At 39.4% G+C, this 16344-nt stretch overlaps 2 long non-coding RNA genes across 2 annotated transcripts; both read left to right on the top strand.

Annotated features, from left to right (window-relative positions):
• The first annotated feature begins 2983 nt into the window (after nt 1–2983).
• Nucleotides 2984–4343, top strand: LOC131624689 (uncharacterized). Its single transcript, XR_009290646.1, has 3 exons — nt 2984–3297; nt 3423–3528; nt 4103–4343. It is a non-coding gene; the product is annotated as an uncharacterized LOC131624689 (long non-coding RNA).
• A 10240-nt stretch (nt 4344–14583) lies between these two features.
• On the top strand, nt 14584–15959 carry LOC131624688 (uncharacterized). Its single transcript, XR_009290645.1, has 3 exons — nt 14584–14913; nt 15039–15144; nt 15719–15959. It is a non-coding gene; the product is annotated as an uncharacterized LOC131624688 (long non-coding RNA).
• Nucleotides 15960–16344: the final 385 nt, after the last annotated feature.

Below are 16344 nucleotides of genomic sequence, written 5' to 3'. Positions count from 1 at the left end.
AAAAGTAAACATGCAGACATATATACAAGGTATAGACATAAAAACAAATAAACACCCAGTAAATAAACGAACAAACGCAGGCTAGGATCGACTCACTAAGGATGGACCAGCAACAGGTCTAGCAACATCCCCAGCAGAGTCGCCAGCTGTCGCACGCTCGCGAAAAAATGAACAGAGTCGCCACCAATATATTTATCCCATAAGGGAAAGGGATATCAGAAAACCTAACAAAGGGAAGGAACGGGTCCTGCGACCAGAGAATCTAGGTGCGGGAGTCGGTTACGCGAGAGGAAGGTGCTAGCACCCCTCACGCCCATCGTACTCGATGGTATCCACCTATATTTGTTTCTATCTAATGGGTGTGTACTATGTCTATGTCTAAATGCGAATGAATGCAGAATGTAGGGAAAAGAAAGAATTGTACTCGCACGGGCCCTACCCCGCTGCCTACGTATCCTTTTCAGGAATCAGAGTTACCGTAGCTCGGCTCATGATTTTCTGTTTGTTTTTGTGTTTTTTAGTTGGGCGGCGTTAACGCTCGCGCTCTTGCATAAGGGACAGCCTAGGATGCAATGGAGCGGAGATAACGGTGCCCTTAGGCAAAAGAAATGATTGGTTTGTGTCTTTTAGGGTAGATGAGTGATGAACAGTTCCCAATACCGGGCCACTCACCACTTTCTCTACTTTGCTTTAGTCTGAACCATTGTTAGATGTTTTAAAGTGTTTTTTGGTTTGTGTGTTTTTTAAGGGAATTTACTTCACGATTCGAATCACATAAAATGTATAATGATCGAGAAGCAGATTAGGGAATGAATCCCACTCACTTCCATCCCATTATGTAATGTTTGAGAAACAGATTAGAGGATGGATCTCACTCATTTCTCTCCCATTAATTAATGTTTGAGAAACAGATTAGGGAATGAATCCCACTCGTTTCTCTCCCATTAAGTAGTGACCGAGAAACAGATTAGGGAATGAATCCCACTCGTTTCTATGTCACTAAGTGATCGAGAAATAGATTAGGGAATGAATCCCACTCATTTCTCTATCACTTGCTTAATGTGATTCGTATCTTCCTTTTATTAACGTTTTAAAGAGTTGAAAAGAAAAAGAATGCAATGGGGAACTATATCTAAATTCTAGTCTAAGTTGTTTATACAAGTCTAAATCCTAATGTTAACATGGTAATGGTATTAACAAGGTAGGCCAAAGATATGGCAAAAATAAGTAGCAAAATCACACAACAATTATACAAAAAATAGCATGAAAATGATACAAAACATGAAGAAAATGGTTCAAGCATTAGTACGAAAATGAAACTAAAAAATACTACTATTTTTATAAGTTTTATAGGTGTTAAGGGAATTCTAATTCAAGTCTAAATTGCACTTAAAGAACCTACATTCTAATAAGCCTAAACTAGTATTTTTTATGAACGTTTTTATGAAATAGGATTCAAAGGATTAATGTCAAAATTAACCTAAAGTCTACCTAGAAAAAACATGATTTTATTGTATCTTTTATTATCTAAAAAATGTAGTAAAAACTAATTAAAAAACCTAAAGTCTAGCATGAAGATAATATGGATCTAGGGGGTGTGAAATTAGAAACGGTGGTGCAGCCAGTGAACTGACGCAGGCCCAGGGGATGAAGCCCATCAGAGTTGTTTTTTTGTTACAAATTCTCAGCAAAAATGGCGTACATGGGCTCTAAGAGGGGTGAAAATCAGAATTCGTGGCAAGGCCCAAAAACTTGTTATCTAGATTTTTAAGATTTTGTCTTTAATAAAAAAGGAATTGAATTAAAACTAAAAATTAATATGAAAAAGGAATCTAGGGTTTTCAATGTGACGGTCCCAATTCCCTTCTGCAAACTCCTTCTTCCTCCTCAAACACGAACGGCGCCGGATCCTAACTCAACCTTCTTCTCCGATCCAAAATTTCACAGCGCCGCCGTGATAAACCAAACGCATCCTTCTTCCCCGCCTCTCATCTTAACCTCAGATCCTAATTCGTATCCCTCTCGGATTTATTCAATAGGACCCTAAGTTCTACATTGATTGAGAACAATCTGGTCTATGAAGAACAACGAAGGCTTAGAAGCGCACCTGGAGTGAAGATCGTGAGTGAAGGAACAGAAGATCAGAGGGGAGACAATAATCTTCCGATTGAATGCGAAATAAACGCGAAGACCGCGAAACAATCTTTCCGGTGAGTCTTCGAGTTCTTCCGTTTCTTCTCTTTGCGAATCCTTCTTCTTCTTCTGTTTCTTCTGTTTCTTCTTTGATTTCTTTGAATTCGCCTCTGTGTTGTGAAATCGTGTTGCGGTTTTTGATTGAGGGAGTGTTTGATTGATTCGAGGATGTGTGATGGAGGTTTAGCTCGGTTGAAGGAGTTTCAGAGGTTGAAACTCCAACAACAATGGTGGTTTGGCGAGCTTTGAGTGAAGGTAGGGTGAGGGTGGAGTTGCGGAGAACTGAGATGAGAGGAAGAAGAAGGGGATTGAATGAGTGATGATTATGGTGAGAGGTTGAAGATGATTATGGAGGAGAAGGTTGAAGGTTGATGGAGAGAAGATGATGAATCTGAATGAAGGTGATGAGGTGAGAATGATGAAGATGATGAATGAGCGTGTGTATTGGAATGAGTCAGAAAATGGCGTGTGTGTTGAATCTGAAAGGTGAAGCAGTTTATATAGGTTGCAGGGTGTGAAATCAGTTAGAGGTGAGTGATTGAGAGCTCTTGGATCGAAATTCTGTTAGGGGTTTGGAGGGTGGTGATTGAAGGTCAGAGATGTCGGTTGGATTCTGTTATTGATTTTTGGAGTTTGTTTTGATTCTGTTAAGTTAGTTAAGTGGTTAGGGTGGTGGTTAGGAATCTGTTATGAATTCAGTTAGAGGTTGTTATAGATTGTTAGGAAGTTAGGATTCTGTTATGGTAACTGGGAACTTGAGTGAGGACTGAAATTTAGTTGGATAGTTAAGGAGTTATGTTAGTGCAGTAGGATACTTGTAACTGTTAGCTTGAATCAAGTAAAAAAGTTAGTGTGAGATTATTAGCAGAATTCCTCGACTCTTGTACTTGTTTTTCTGACTGTTTCAACTGAACCCTGAATTGTATGCAATCGCGTGATGAGATTGTGAGGCCTTGATTGTGCAAGTTCGCTGAGTTTTTCTTTTGAACTGTATGCAGGTTTGTGACTGATGTAAACACTTGGTATTGATTTATGTGTAGAATTCTGGAGTGGAACTTGAGGTGGTGAAGGTTCTGAAGGTTACAGGGAGAATTGAGAATGGCGGTAATTGAAGATTCTCAAGAGAATTTGTTACATGTTTTCTCTACTCTTTCAATTTCTGTTTTTTGGTCCTTATGCCCAAATTCTATTATTATTTTTCTGATATCATTTTTCTGTCTTTGAATTAGGTACCGCAATATGTGGCTTTACGGATCGATACTGCAAGCTGGTATAGGTGGGCAGCAGGCTGCTTTTTTGTGTTGGATTTTGTTTATGAGTATTTCAACGACCAAGGTATGTATGAACTGAAACCTGTATATGAGGTAGAACTCGATGATTGCACCGTCACGGTACCATGTGTAGTGGTTGTTAGGTGGACTGAATGCATAACCGACACACTGAAATTAGTCTTTTCCTTTTTTGAATGCTAATGCTGGGACTTGAAGTATACTGTCAGTAGGTTAGTTTTTTTGGTTTTGACAATTAGAACCTTGGTTTTGATGTGTAGGGAATGTTTGAATATGTGAAATGAATCCTCCTGAATGTGGGTTATTGTCTAAAACATGAGATTATGTACTGAACTTGTGGGATTATGCACTGATTGTTGATTATGGACTGGCAGCATGCTATCGAAACTGTGAATTTATTCCTTAAGATGTCTTGATTCTGAGTTAAATATGATGACAGGTCGTGGTTCGTTCTTCAACTTGATGCAGGACCGTTAGTCTTGAACTTTGTTATGTTTTTCCTGTTTGACTTTGATTTAATGAAGATTAGCCTGAACTGAAAGTCTTGTATGGACAATATGCTGCTTGCTGAATTTTGAACTAATACCAATACATTATTGTCTTCATGTGAGTGTATGCAGGTCACTTTACTTGGTCAAGGTTTTGGGCATGGCTTGGTGCAATGATGGAATCCATTGAAGTAGGATTATGGTGCAATAGGTGAAATGAAGAGAAAGGAAGAAATGGTTATGGAGAGTGGAAGAGAAATAGGCCTGTACATTTGAAAGGAATAGATTTAGAAATCTTTATGTTTATGTGAATTTCTGGATGTTTTGTATTTGTGCAATGGTGATGGTTTTGTAACAACAAAATTTGAATTTCTTTTAATTTTCATTCCATTATAGATTCCAATCTTCCTTCTATGCATAATCGAACCGAAAGTCTTTCTAAATGGGCTTGTCTTGGACAAAATGAATGAACTTTGGTAGCATCAATGTATCCATGCATAAATCCCACGCTTGCTGAGATATATTTATTTTTTCAAATGGGTTAAGCTTTGAAACCAAAAATCCCGAGTGTTTGGACATTAGGTGGAGTCAAAGTCAAACTTCTTAGCTGACCTTGACCAAAGTCAAAGAATTTATACATATGCCTTGGATTAACACTTATACCATTCTTCATAATCTCACTATAATAAAATCCGAATTGCTACGATCGAATCTTTGGTAAACCAATTCATTATCATCTTATTGCACCAACTATTATTCCATTCCTGTACCTCAACCAACTGTATGAACCCCTTGAATAGGCAAGAAATAGAATCAGAGAATGATGTAATCTTGTCAAATGATGACCACAAGTACGTGAACATTTACAAAGAGCCACCAATGAATCCTTACATCCATGATCCCTGATTTCATTTTCAAACTATTGATGAATGCATGATTTTATTGATGACCTAATGAGATGTATGCAAATGATTTATGAAGCGTGAGCCAGTTAGAAATTACAGGGTAGGACAAATTTAGGGTATGACAGCTGCCCCTATTTAATCGTCTTAAACTTGGATGTGAGATTGGCGCTAGCCTTTCGAACATTCAAGGTAGAAGAAGATTAAATATCAAAGTGCCAGAAATTTGTCCTAAAGGGAAGGTGGTGTAAATGTTATCTTTATTATATGTTTTGATATCTGCTGGGGAAAGAGAAATGTTTTTCTTTTTTCTGGTGGAAAAGTTTACGGTGAGTAATGGTTGAATGGTGATAGCTTGTAACGTGGTAACGGTGCCGACACGGGGTTTTCAAAGAGAATGGTTGTATGAAGCAATGATCGAAAGAAAAAGACCTCGTGCGATTTACGACTCAACGTCAAGACTGAAAGGAACAAGATCTCGTAGCGATCTTATGACTCCACATCGAAAGAAAATCTCGTGCGATTTTCCACACTTTGGAAAGGAATAAGATCTCGTAGCGATCTTATGACTCAACATCAGGACTGAAGGGAATAAGATCTCGTAGCGATCTTATGACTCAACATCGAAAGAAAATCTCGTGCGATTTTCCACACTTTGGAAAGGAATAAGATCTCGTAGCGATCTTATGACTCAACATCAGGACTGAAGGGAATAAGATCTCGTAGCGATCTTATGACTCAACATCGAAAGAAAATCTCGTGCGATTTTCCACACTTTGGAAAGGAATAAGATCTCGTAGCGATCTTATGACTCAACATCAGGACTGAAGGGAATAAGATCTCGTAGCGATCTTATGACTCAACATCGAAAGAAAATCTCGTGCGATTTTCCACACTTTGGAAAGGAATAAGATCTCGTAGCGATCTTATGACTCAACATCAGGACTGAAGGGAATAAGATCTCGTAGCGATCTTATGACTCAACATCGAAAGAAAATCTCGTGCGATTTTCCACACTTTGGAAAGGAATAAGATCTCGTAGCGATCTTATGACTCAATATCAGGACTGAAGGGAATAAGATCTCGTAGCGATCTTATGACTCAACATCGAAAGAAAATCTCGTGCGATTTTCCACACTTTGGAAAGGAATAAGATCTCGTAGCGATCTTATGACTCAACATCAGGACTGAAGGGAATAAGATCTCGTAGCGATCTTATGACTCAACATCGAATCGACATCGAGGGACGGAAGAAGACATTGTGTCAGACACTCATCAGAGATTGAAGATACCTCGCATCGGCACCGTGGTTGGAAGTGTTTGTAGTATGATAGCAGATATCAGGCAAAGTTTGTACAGGTAACAACTTGAGAGGATGGGTCATTGTTCTGATTCAACATTGGCTCCTATTATCTGGCTTATGCTTTGTATGCATGTTTGAGTTTTTGCGGCGTAATGATCCATTGTAATGGATATGCTACGCTTTTGAGGATGCAGTGCTGTATGCAATGGATTCTATATGCAAAGAGTGCCAAATAAAGGCCCTGGTGGAGTAAACACCAGGGAGAATCCCCTTAGTGTTAAGGACCATGTGGAGGTGCCACTAGATATTGGACTTTGATTTGTAAGATGCACTTTTCTTTGACTTGAAGAATGATTTCTGACTTCTCACCATGTGCCACTGCCTGAAGGATTTTCAGCTTGAGGAGATTCCTTCGATTCACCATGTTGGGAATGAGAAATCCAGATAAGGAGCCTTGGCTAGGGAAGTAGGGCAACTCCTAGGAGAAATAAACTCCTATGCTTGAGGAATGGAACAAACTCTCGGGAGAAATAACCTCCATGCTTGGGGAGAGACCAAGATTCTAGGAGAAATAAACTCCTATGGTCGGGGAGCGACAAAAAACTCAGAATTGTGCCCCAAGCTTCGTGACTTATGGAGGAATTTGCCCCAAAGGATCCTTGGAGAGATTTGTCGAATCTCGACTTAACTGCCCCAGATTGGTCGAACTCAAGAGAGATTCCTCGACTTGATTGCCCCAGATTGATCAAGGCTCGAAGAGCTTTGTCGACATGATTGCCCCAGATATGCTGAATTTGAGAGGTCAAACCTCGACTTAATTGCCCCTGATTAGGTACATCGGACTAGAATCCTCAAGCCTTCATAGTTTTGAAGTTAAACACACATGGAAACAACTTTACCACGCTCAACGGAGTCTTCAAACTCTTCCCCTCAAGGTAATCAAAGAAAGCATTAACTGTGCATGCCCAACGGAGTTTTTAGAGAATCTGCCCCTTGATGGTCAACATTTGAAGTGATTAGCTTTTACTCCTCGGAGTTCTCAAGTCTTGTTGCTTTGACATGATCAAGTTACTTACTGATTCTCATCATGGTAACTTCCTTGATGTTAAGCACGTATTTGTATGCAAAAGAATGTTAATTCTAAGAATGATGATTCTAAAGCAAAGCCTATGTTAGTCTTGAAGTTGTAAAACTTTTTTTTTTTTGTGAAATGAGGTTGCGACCTCTTGTGAATGGATCACTAGTTGACACAACCTCGATTTTTTTCATATAAAAGATAAAGCAAACATACGATACCAACATGGATATGAGTCTCACTTCATTGGGAATCAGTTAAACGCTATCTCATAGGAGTGTGCTTTCAAAATAACCCTACTTCAATTAGGACTTTTAAGGGTTGTAACTTGGCCAGGTTCACGGTTTTCAGAAAACAAAGGATTTTAGGCTCAAAATTATCTGGTACCCACCCCCTTCGTGATGTTCTCCATTCCTAGGTTCCATTAACTCGACATGAGTGTTCATTCCTCACAAGGAATTTGGGATGGTCGAGGAATCAATGAGGTTTTTCGGACATGGCAGTCACTCACTTTCTTATTCTTCTGATTGATCATCACACGACTTTGTTCCTTTGATGAGGATTTTTATTTTGTAATTCTTGTTTTTCGCTTCTGCTTTCCCTAACTTTTGCCTGGACAAATTCTCTTGAATTTTATTTTGGAGTCCAGCGGGATGCCCTAACCTTTTTGCCTAAGTCACTTGTTTTCGTGTTGTTGACTTAGCGGGCTCTTTTTTTTTTATTCACCTCCTTTTTTTTTTTGAACAAGTCGTGTGATCTTGAATCTTTGATTTGCGGGAGGTGATGGTGACTGCCTCGTTCTTTGATTGATGAGGGATAACCATCGTTGTATCGTCATCTCTTGACCTCTTGATAGGATAAGGATAACCATTGAGGTTTTGACATTCCTCAACCTTTTGAAGGATATCCATTGTTGTACCCTTAGATTCATACCCTTTTGGTGAGTTCTGAACACTCGATCAAGTTAAATGAACACTACCCTGCCCCAAGGTTAAAATAAGGGTTTTTTATGATTAGAAAAGAAATTCCTACTTCAAGGCTCGAAGGGGTTATCGAGGGTCTATCTCCCTTATATCTCCGGTGTTTGGGGATTTGAAACAATGCCTGTACATCCTCAGTAGGGTTTTATTCAAAAGCACACAATTGGAGATTTTTGCATTTTTATTTTTCATCATTCTCCCTCCGCTTTTTGCCTAAGCAAGTGATTAGTAAAGTTGGTATCGTAATGCCAAGAACATTTATGAGTGAAAACGAATGGATTACTTCAAGACAAACATAGACAATGTATTATAATTTTCATTCAGAAATTAACAAGTTTTTACATGCTATTGATGCTTAAACACACAAATGAAAAATTACAATGAGAATGCAGTAAGAAACTAAATGACTGCCATTGTTGAGGAGACTTGACTCCGTCTGGACTTATTGCTCTTGAATACTTCTTGCAGTTCCTTCCAAACACTTCAGATTACTTCAAAAGAAAACTCCAACGAAGTCACCCAAGAGTTGTAAACTTTTGCCTTGCTTTAGGGATTCGAGCAATGCGAGTGATGCAATGCTCAAGATAAGAGTGCGTCTTGCTTATCCCTCGTGCGGGAGCCCCAAGCATAGTTGCTAGAGTAGTAATCGCCATCATAAATGGAAAGAATCTGGTATGGTCATCAAACCCAAGAGAGCTACTTGTGGTGCAGAAGACCCAAAACACGAATCTTAACCAATTGAAATTCTGACAAACGAGGAAGCAACTGGGCATAAGGCCATCAATTTGTTTCTTATATTTTTCTCTCTGTTAACAAGCAAGGGCCACTGAGAAGGAAATCATGAGAAAAGGCAACTGAGATATGAAGTAGAACCTTGAGGATGAGAAGCATTGTGAAGAACACTCTTGATTACCACACGGAAGAAGATTCTGACGAAGTCACATAGGAATTTGAAATGCTTTTAGGGATTCGAGCAATGCAAATGGCGCAATGCTCAAGATAAGAGTACGTCTTGCTTATCCCTCGTGCGGGAGCCCCAAGCATAGTCGTTAGAGTAGTAATTGCCATCCTAAATGGAAGAACCTTGCAAGTTCATCAAACTTGGAGAAGCCATCTGTTGTAAGGAAAGACCAAAACATCAACTGAAACACCAATCTCCACGGATACAACTGAGCACAAGAACCTTGAGAATGTGAGATGCTTCTACAGAACACTCTTGATTACCACTTGAAAAAGGTTCTGACAAAGTTGCTCAAGACTTTGGGGTGTTTTTATTATTATCATACCAACGAGTTCAAGGAAGCAACTTTCTACAAAAAGGACATACTTGAAATGAGAACACAGACAGGAAATGATGATTGCCATAGTTGAGGAGACTTGACTCCTTCTGGGCTTATTTCTTTTTGTGACACTTCATGGAATACGGACATTCACTTGGGCACGGGCATTCCGTTCACCCACATGTTTCCTCCTTGAAGGGTTATATGTCTCTCGTCGATCAACTGTTGCACCCTGGCTTTGAAAGCGTTGCAGTCCTCGGTTGAGTGCCCTGCTGATCCAGCGTGGTACCCACATTGCACATTAGGGTCATGCCCAGGTGGAAACGGGCGTGGTGGAGGTTTCACAGATTTGGGGACCACCAATGAGCTTTGCACTAGATATGGCAGAAGTTTAGTGTATGTCATAGGAATCTGGTCCAGAGGAGCATTTCTTCGTCCCAAATTACTTCTAGGTGGGTATTCATTCAGATGACCTTGTTGATGATTCTGTTCAGGTGTCTTCTCCCTTTGATTTGGTTGTGAAACAATCGGAGACTGATGAAGTGGGAAACCTGGAACCCAATATGGTGCATTTGAAGTAGATCCGACATAGAAGCATGAATCAACCTTTCTTTCCACCACATGTGGAACCCTGTTTCCTTGAACAATCATACCCTCGGGGGTGAACAAAATCACTTTTGAATCAATGAGATCTTGAACTTGGTGTTTCATCGCCTTACAATTCTCAATGTCATGGCCAGGTGCCCCAGAATGGAACTCGCATCGAGCATTGACATCAAAGTTGGGAGGAAGCTTTTCAGGCGTAGCCAAATCTCGTAGCTCAATCAACTGAAGTTCCAGCAAGCGAGGAAGTAACTGAGCATAAGGCAACGGGATAGGATTGAGAACTCTCTGAGGTATCTTAGGCTTTTTCCCACGCATTTGGCCCCCTTGATTCATTCTAGGGACATGAACAGATTGACGTGGAGATAATGGCACTTGAAATTGAGGGAGAGCTCCCTGAGGCATTCCATGAGTGGAAAGGAATCCTATTGGGAAGAAGGAATCAACAACTTCTGTTGCAGCAGCAGGAACAACATCACCTTCCTTCCTTAATACCGTCTTCAGAACTTCCATGACCAAGCTCAATTGAGTCTTCAACTGACTATTTTCCTCTTTTAGTGCATCCTGATTATGGACCAAGTCTTGTGTCTCCAACATAAGATGACCCATTTGTTCCTTCATCTCATCCATTTCCTCACGGAGTTGTTCCATAGTTGATCTTGGAGTTGTGGCGGTGAGAAGTCAAATCTGTTGTTGATCTTGAAATCTGGATAGAAATGGTCCCATAAGTCTTTGAAAGAACCATGAAATGCATGATAGTATGAATGCATGTTTCATTTATGAGAGATCCTAAAGTCTTTTCACAATCTTTCATTTTCTTTCTTTCTTTTTTTTATCTCTTTTTTTTTTGCATAGAATGTCTTTTCTTTTCTTTTTCGCTTTTCTATTTCCTTTTTCTTTTTCTCCCTTTTTTTTTGGAAATAGACTTTAGGATCTTTCATAAATGGAGTGGATACAACAATGATGTTATGCAATGCAAAGGCATGGGATCAAGGTCCATATAATCTTAGTAACCACCATACAAACTTCTGAATAACTGATACAGGTCAAATGTCACAGGATCAAAGGTCCGACGCCTTTTTGGATACCAGGAAAACCAATAGTCACCAACAGAACAGAATAGTCACCAACGGTACCTGTCATGTATATCCCACCCCACTCACAGGTGAATCTAGGTCAAGGTAGGTCAATGGCTTCCAGCGTTATCAGTTCTCCTGAAACACCATCATTGTCGCAAATACATGCCAACAACGGTATCTCATTTGAACCTCGACTGGTCGTGGGTCTCATGATCGCAATTCAACAGAACCTGACATTCTGTTGGCGTCATGACTATCCACTCTATCCTAGGTATCCTATGTGTCACTCTGGCCTGGGTATTGGGCCTTTTACCTCATAAAACATCCCACCCAACCTGCAAAACAGAACAGAAGACCCCAAGGAACACAGAATATAATCCATATGCATGATGTGCAAACAGAAATAAACATGATATGCAAGCAGAAAAGTAAACATGCAGACATATATACAAGGTATAGACATAAAAACAAATAAACACCCAGTAAATAAACGAACAAACGCAGGCTAGGATCGACTCACTAAGGATGGACCAGCAACAGGTCTAGCAACATCCCCAGCAGAGTCGCCAGCTGTCGCACGCTCGCGAAAAAATGAACAGAGTCGCCACCAATATATTTATCCCATAAGGGAAAGGGATATCAGAAAACCTAACAAAGGGAAGGAACGGGTCCTGCGACCAGAGAATCTAGGTGCGGGAGTCGGTTACGCGAGAGGAAGGTGCTAGCACCCCTCACGCCCATCGTACTCGATGGTATCCACCTATATTTGTTTCTATCTAATGGGTGTGTACTATGTCTATGTCTAAATGCGAATGAATGCAGAATGTAGGGAAAAGAAAGAATTGTACTCGCACGGGCCCTACCCCGCTGCCTACGTATCCTTTTCAGGAATCAGAGTTACCGTAGCTCGGCTCATGATTTTCTGTTTGTTTTTGTGTTTTTTAGTTGGGCGGCGTTAACGCTCGCGCTCTTGCATAAGGGACAGCCTAGGATGCAATGGAGCGGAGATAACGGTGCCCTTAGGCAAAAGAAATGATTGGTTTGTGTCTTTTAGGGTAGATGAGTGATGAACAGTTCCCAATACCGGGCCACTCACCACTTTCTCTACTTTGCTTTAGTCTGAACCATTGTTAGATGTTTTAAAGTGTTTTTTGGTTTGTGTGTTTTTTAAGGGAATTTACTTCACGATTCGAATCACATAAAATGTATAATGATCGAGAAGCAGATTAGGGAATGAATCCCACTCACTTCCATCCCATTATGTAATGTTTGAGAAACAGATTAGAGGATGGATCTCACTCATTTCTCTCCCATTAATTAATGTTTGAGAAACAGATTAGGGAATGAATCCCACTCGTTTCTCTCCCATTAAGTAGTGACCGAGAAACAGATTAGGGAATGAATCCCACTCGTTTCTATGTCACTAAGTGATCGAGAAATAGATTAGGGAATGAATCCCACTCATTTCTCTATCACTTGCTTAATGTGATTCGTATCTTCCTTTTATTAACGTTTTAAAGAGTTGAAAAGAAAAAGAATGCAATGGGGAACTATATCTAAATTCTAGTCTAAGTTGTTTATACAAGTCTAAATCCTAATGTTAACATGGTAATGGTATTAACAAGGTAGGCCAAAGATATGGCAAAAATAAGTAGCAAAATCACACAACAATTATACAAAAAATAGCATGAAAATGATACAAAACATGAAGAAAATGGTTCAAGCATTAGTACGAAAATGAAACTAAAAAATACTACTATTTTTATAAGTTTTATAGGTGTTAAGGGAATTCTAATTCAAGTCTAAATTGCACTTAAAGAACCTACATTCTAATAAGCCTAAACTAGTATTTTTTATGAACGTTTTTATGAAATAGGATTCAAAGGATTAATGTCAAAATTAACCTAAAGTCTACCTAGAAAAAACATGATTTTATTGTATCTTTTATTATCTAAAAAATGTAGTAAAAACTAATTAAAAAACCTAAAGTCTAGCATGAAGATAATATGGATCTAGGGGGTGTGAAATTAGAAACGGTGGTGCAGCCAGTGAACTGACGCAGGCCCAGGGGATGAAGCCCATCAGAGTTGTTTTTTTGTTACAAATTCTCAGCAAAAATGGCGTACATGGGCTCTAAGAGGGGTGAAAATCAGAATTCGTGGCAAGGCCCAAAAACTTGTTATCTAGATTTTTAAGATTTTGTCTTTAATAAAAAAGGAATTGAATTAAAACTAAAAATTAATATGAAAAAGGAATCTAGGGTTTTCAATGTGACGGTCCCAATTCCCTTCTGCAAACTCCTTCTTCCTCCTCAAACACGAACGGCGCCGGATCCTAACTCAACCTTCTTCTCCGATCCAAAATTTCACAGCGCCGCCGTGATAAACCAAACGCATCCTTCTTCCCCGCCTCTCATCTTAACCTCAGATCCTAATTCGTATCCCTCTCGGATTTATTCAATAGGACCCTAAGTTCTACATTGATTGAGAACAATCTGGTCTATGAAGAACAACGAAGGCTTAGAAGCGCACCTGGAGTGAAGATCGTGAGTGAAGGAACAGAAGATCAGAGGGGAGACAATAATCTTCCGATTGAATGCGAAATAAACGCGAAGACCGCGAAACAATCTTTCCGGTGAGTCTTCGAGTTCTTCCGTTTCTTCTCTTTGCGAATCCTTCTTCTTCTTCTGTTTCTTCTGTTTCTTCTTTGATTTCTTTGAATTCGCCTCTGTGTTGTGAAATCGTGTTGCGGTTTTTGATTGAGGGAGTGTTTGATTGATTCGAGGATGTGTGATGGAGGTTTAGCTCGGTTGAAGGAGTTTCAGAGGTTGAAACTCCAACAACAATGATGGTTTGGCGAGCTTTGAGTGAAGGTAGGGTGAGGGTGGAGTTGCGGAGAACTGAGATGAGAGGAAGAAGAAGGGGATTGAATGAGTGATGATTATGGTGAGAGGTTGAAGATGATTATGGAGGAGAAGGTTGAAGGTTGATGGAGAGAAGATGATGAATCTGAATGAAGGTGATGAGGTGAGAATGATGAAGATGATGAATGAGCGTGTGTATTGGAATGAGTCAGAAAATGGCGTGTGTGTTGAATCTGAAAGGTGAAGCAGTTTATATAGGTTGCAGGGTGTGAAATCAGTTAGAGGTGAGTGATTGAGAGCTCTTGGATCGAAATTCTGTTAGGGGTTTGGAGGGTGGTGATTGAAGGTCAGAGATGTCGGTTGGATTCTGTTATTGATTTTTGGAGTTTGTTTTGATTCTGTTAAGTTAGTTAAGTGGTTAGGGTGGTGGTTAGGAATCTGTTATGAATTCAGTTAGAGGTTGTTATAGATTGTTAGGAAGTTAGGATTCTGTTATGGTAACTGGGAACTTGAGTGAGGACTGAAATTTAGTTGGATAGTTAAGGAGTTATGTTAGTGCAGTAGGATACTTGTAACTGTTAGCTTGAATCAAGTAAAAAAGTTAGTGTGAGATTATTAGCAGAATTCCTCGACTCTTGTACTTGTTTTTCTGACTGTTTCAACTGAACCCTGAATTGTATGCAATCGCGTGATGAGATTGTGAGGCCTTGATTGTGCAAGTTCGCTGAGTTTTTCTTTTGAACTGTATGCAGGTTTGTGACTGATGTAAACACTTGGTATTGATTTATGTGTAGAATTCTGGAGTGGAACTTGAGGTGGTGAAGGTTCTGAAGGTTACAGGGAGAATTGAGAATGGCGGTAATTGAAGATTCTCAAGAGAATTTGTTACATGTTTTCTCTACTCTTTCAATTTCTGTTTTTTGGTCCTTATGCCCAAATTCTATTATTATTTTTCTGATATCATTTTTCTGTCTTTGAATTAGGTACCGCAATATGTGGCTTTACGGATCGATACTGCAAGCTGGTATAGGTGGGCAGCAGGCTGCTTTTTTGTGTTGGATTTTGTTTATGAGTATTTCAACGACCAAGGTATGTATGAACTGAAACCTGTATATGAGGTAGAACTCGATGATTGCACCGTCACGGTACCATGTGTAGTGGTTGTTAGGTGGACTGAATGCATAACCGACACACTGAAATTAGTCTTTTCCTTTTTTGAATGCTAATGCTGGGACTTGAAGTATACTGTCAGTAGGTTAGTTTTTTTGGTTTTGACAATTAGAACCTTGGTTTTGATGTGTAGGGAATGTTTGAATATGTGAAATGAATCCTCCTGAATGTGGGTTATTGTCTAAAACATGAGATTATGTACTGAACTTGTGGGATTATGCACTGATTGTTGATTATGGACTGGCAGCATGCTATCGAAACTGTGAATTTATTCCTTAAGATGTCTTGATTCTGAGTTAAATATGATGACAGGTCGTGGTTCGTTCTTCAACTTGATGCAGGACCGTTAGTCTTGAACTTTGTTATGTTTTTCCTGTTTGACTTTGATTTAATGAAGATTAGCCTGAACTGAAAGTCTTGTATGGACAATATGCTGCTTGCTGAATTTTGAACTAATACCAATACATTATTGTCTTCATGTGAGTGTATGCAGGTCACTTTACTTGGTCAAGGTTTTGGGCATGGCTTGGTGCAATGATGGAATCCATTGAAGTAGGATTATGGTGCAATAGGTGAAATGAAGAGAAAGGAAGAAATGGTTATGGAGAGTGGAAGAGAAATAGGCCTGTACATTTGAAAGGAATAGATTTAGAAATCTTTATGTTTATGTGAATTTCTGGATGTTTTGTATTTGTGCAATGGTGATGGTTTTGTAACAACAAAATTTGAATTTCTTTTAATTTGCATTCCATTATAGATTCCAATCTTCCTTCTATGCATAATCGAACCGAAAGTCTTTCTAAATGGGCTTGTCTTGGACAAAATGAATGAACTTTGGTAGCATCAATGTATCCATGCATAAATCCCACGCTTGCTGAGATATATTTATTTTTTCAAATGGGTTAAGCTTTGAAACCAAAAATCCCGAGTGTTTGGACATTAGGTGGAGTCAAAGTCAAACTTCTTAGCTGACCTTGACCAAAGTCAAAGAATTTATACATATGCCTTGGATTAACACTTATACCATTCTTCATAATCTCACTATAATAAAATCCGAATTGCTACGATCGAATCTTTGGTAAACCAATTCATTATCATCTTATTGCACCAACTATTATT

Source organism: Vicia villosa, unplaced genomic scaffold (genome assembly GCF_029867415.1).
Source record: "Vicia villosa cultivar HV-30 ecotype Madison, WI unplaced genomic scaffold, Vvil1.0 ctg.000148F_1_1, whole genome shotgun sequence".
Classification (NCBI taxonomy): Eukaryota; Viridiplantae; Streptophyta; class Magnoliopsida; order Fabales; family Fabaceae; genus Vicia; species Vicia villosa.
Note: the sequence above shows the minus strand (reverse complement) of the source record. Positions and strands in the feature narration are given on the sequence as shown.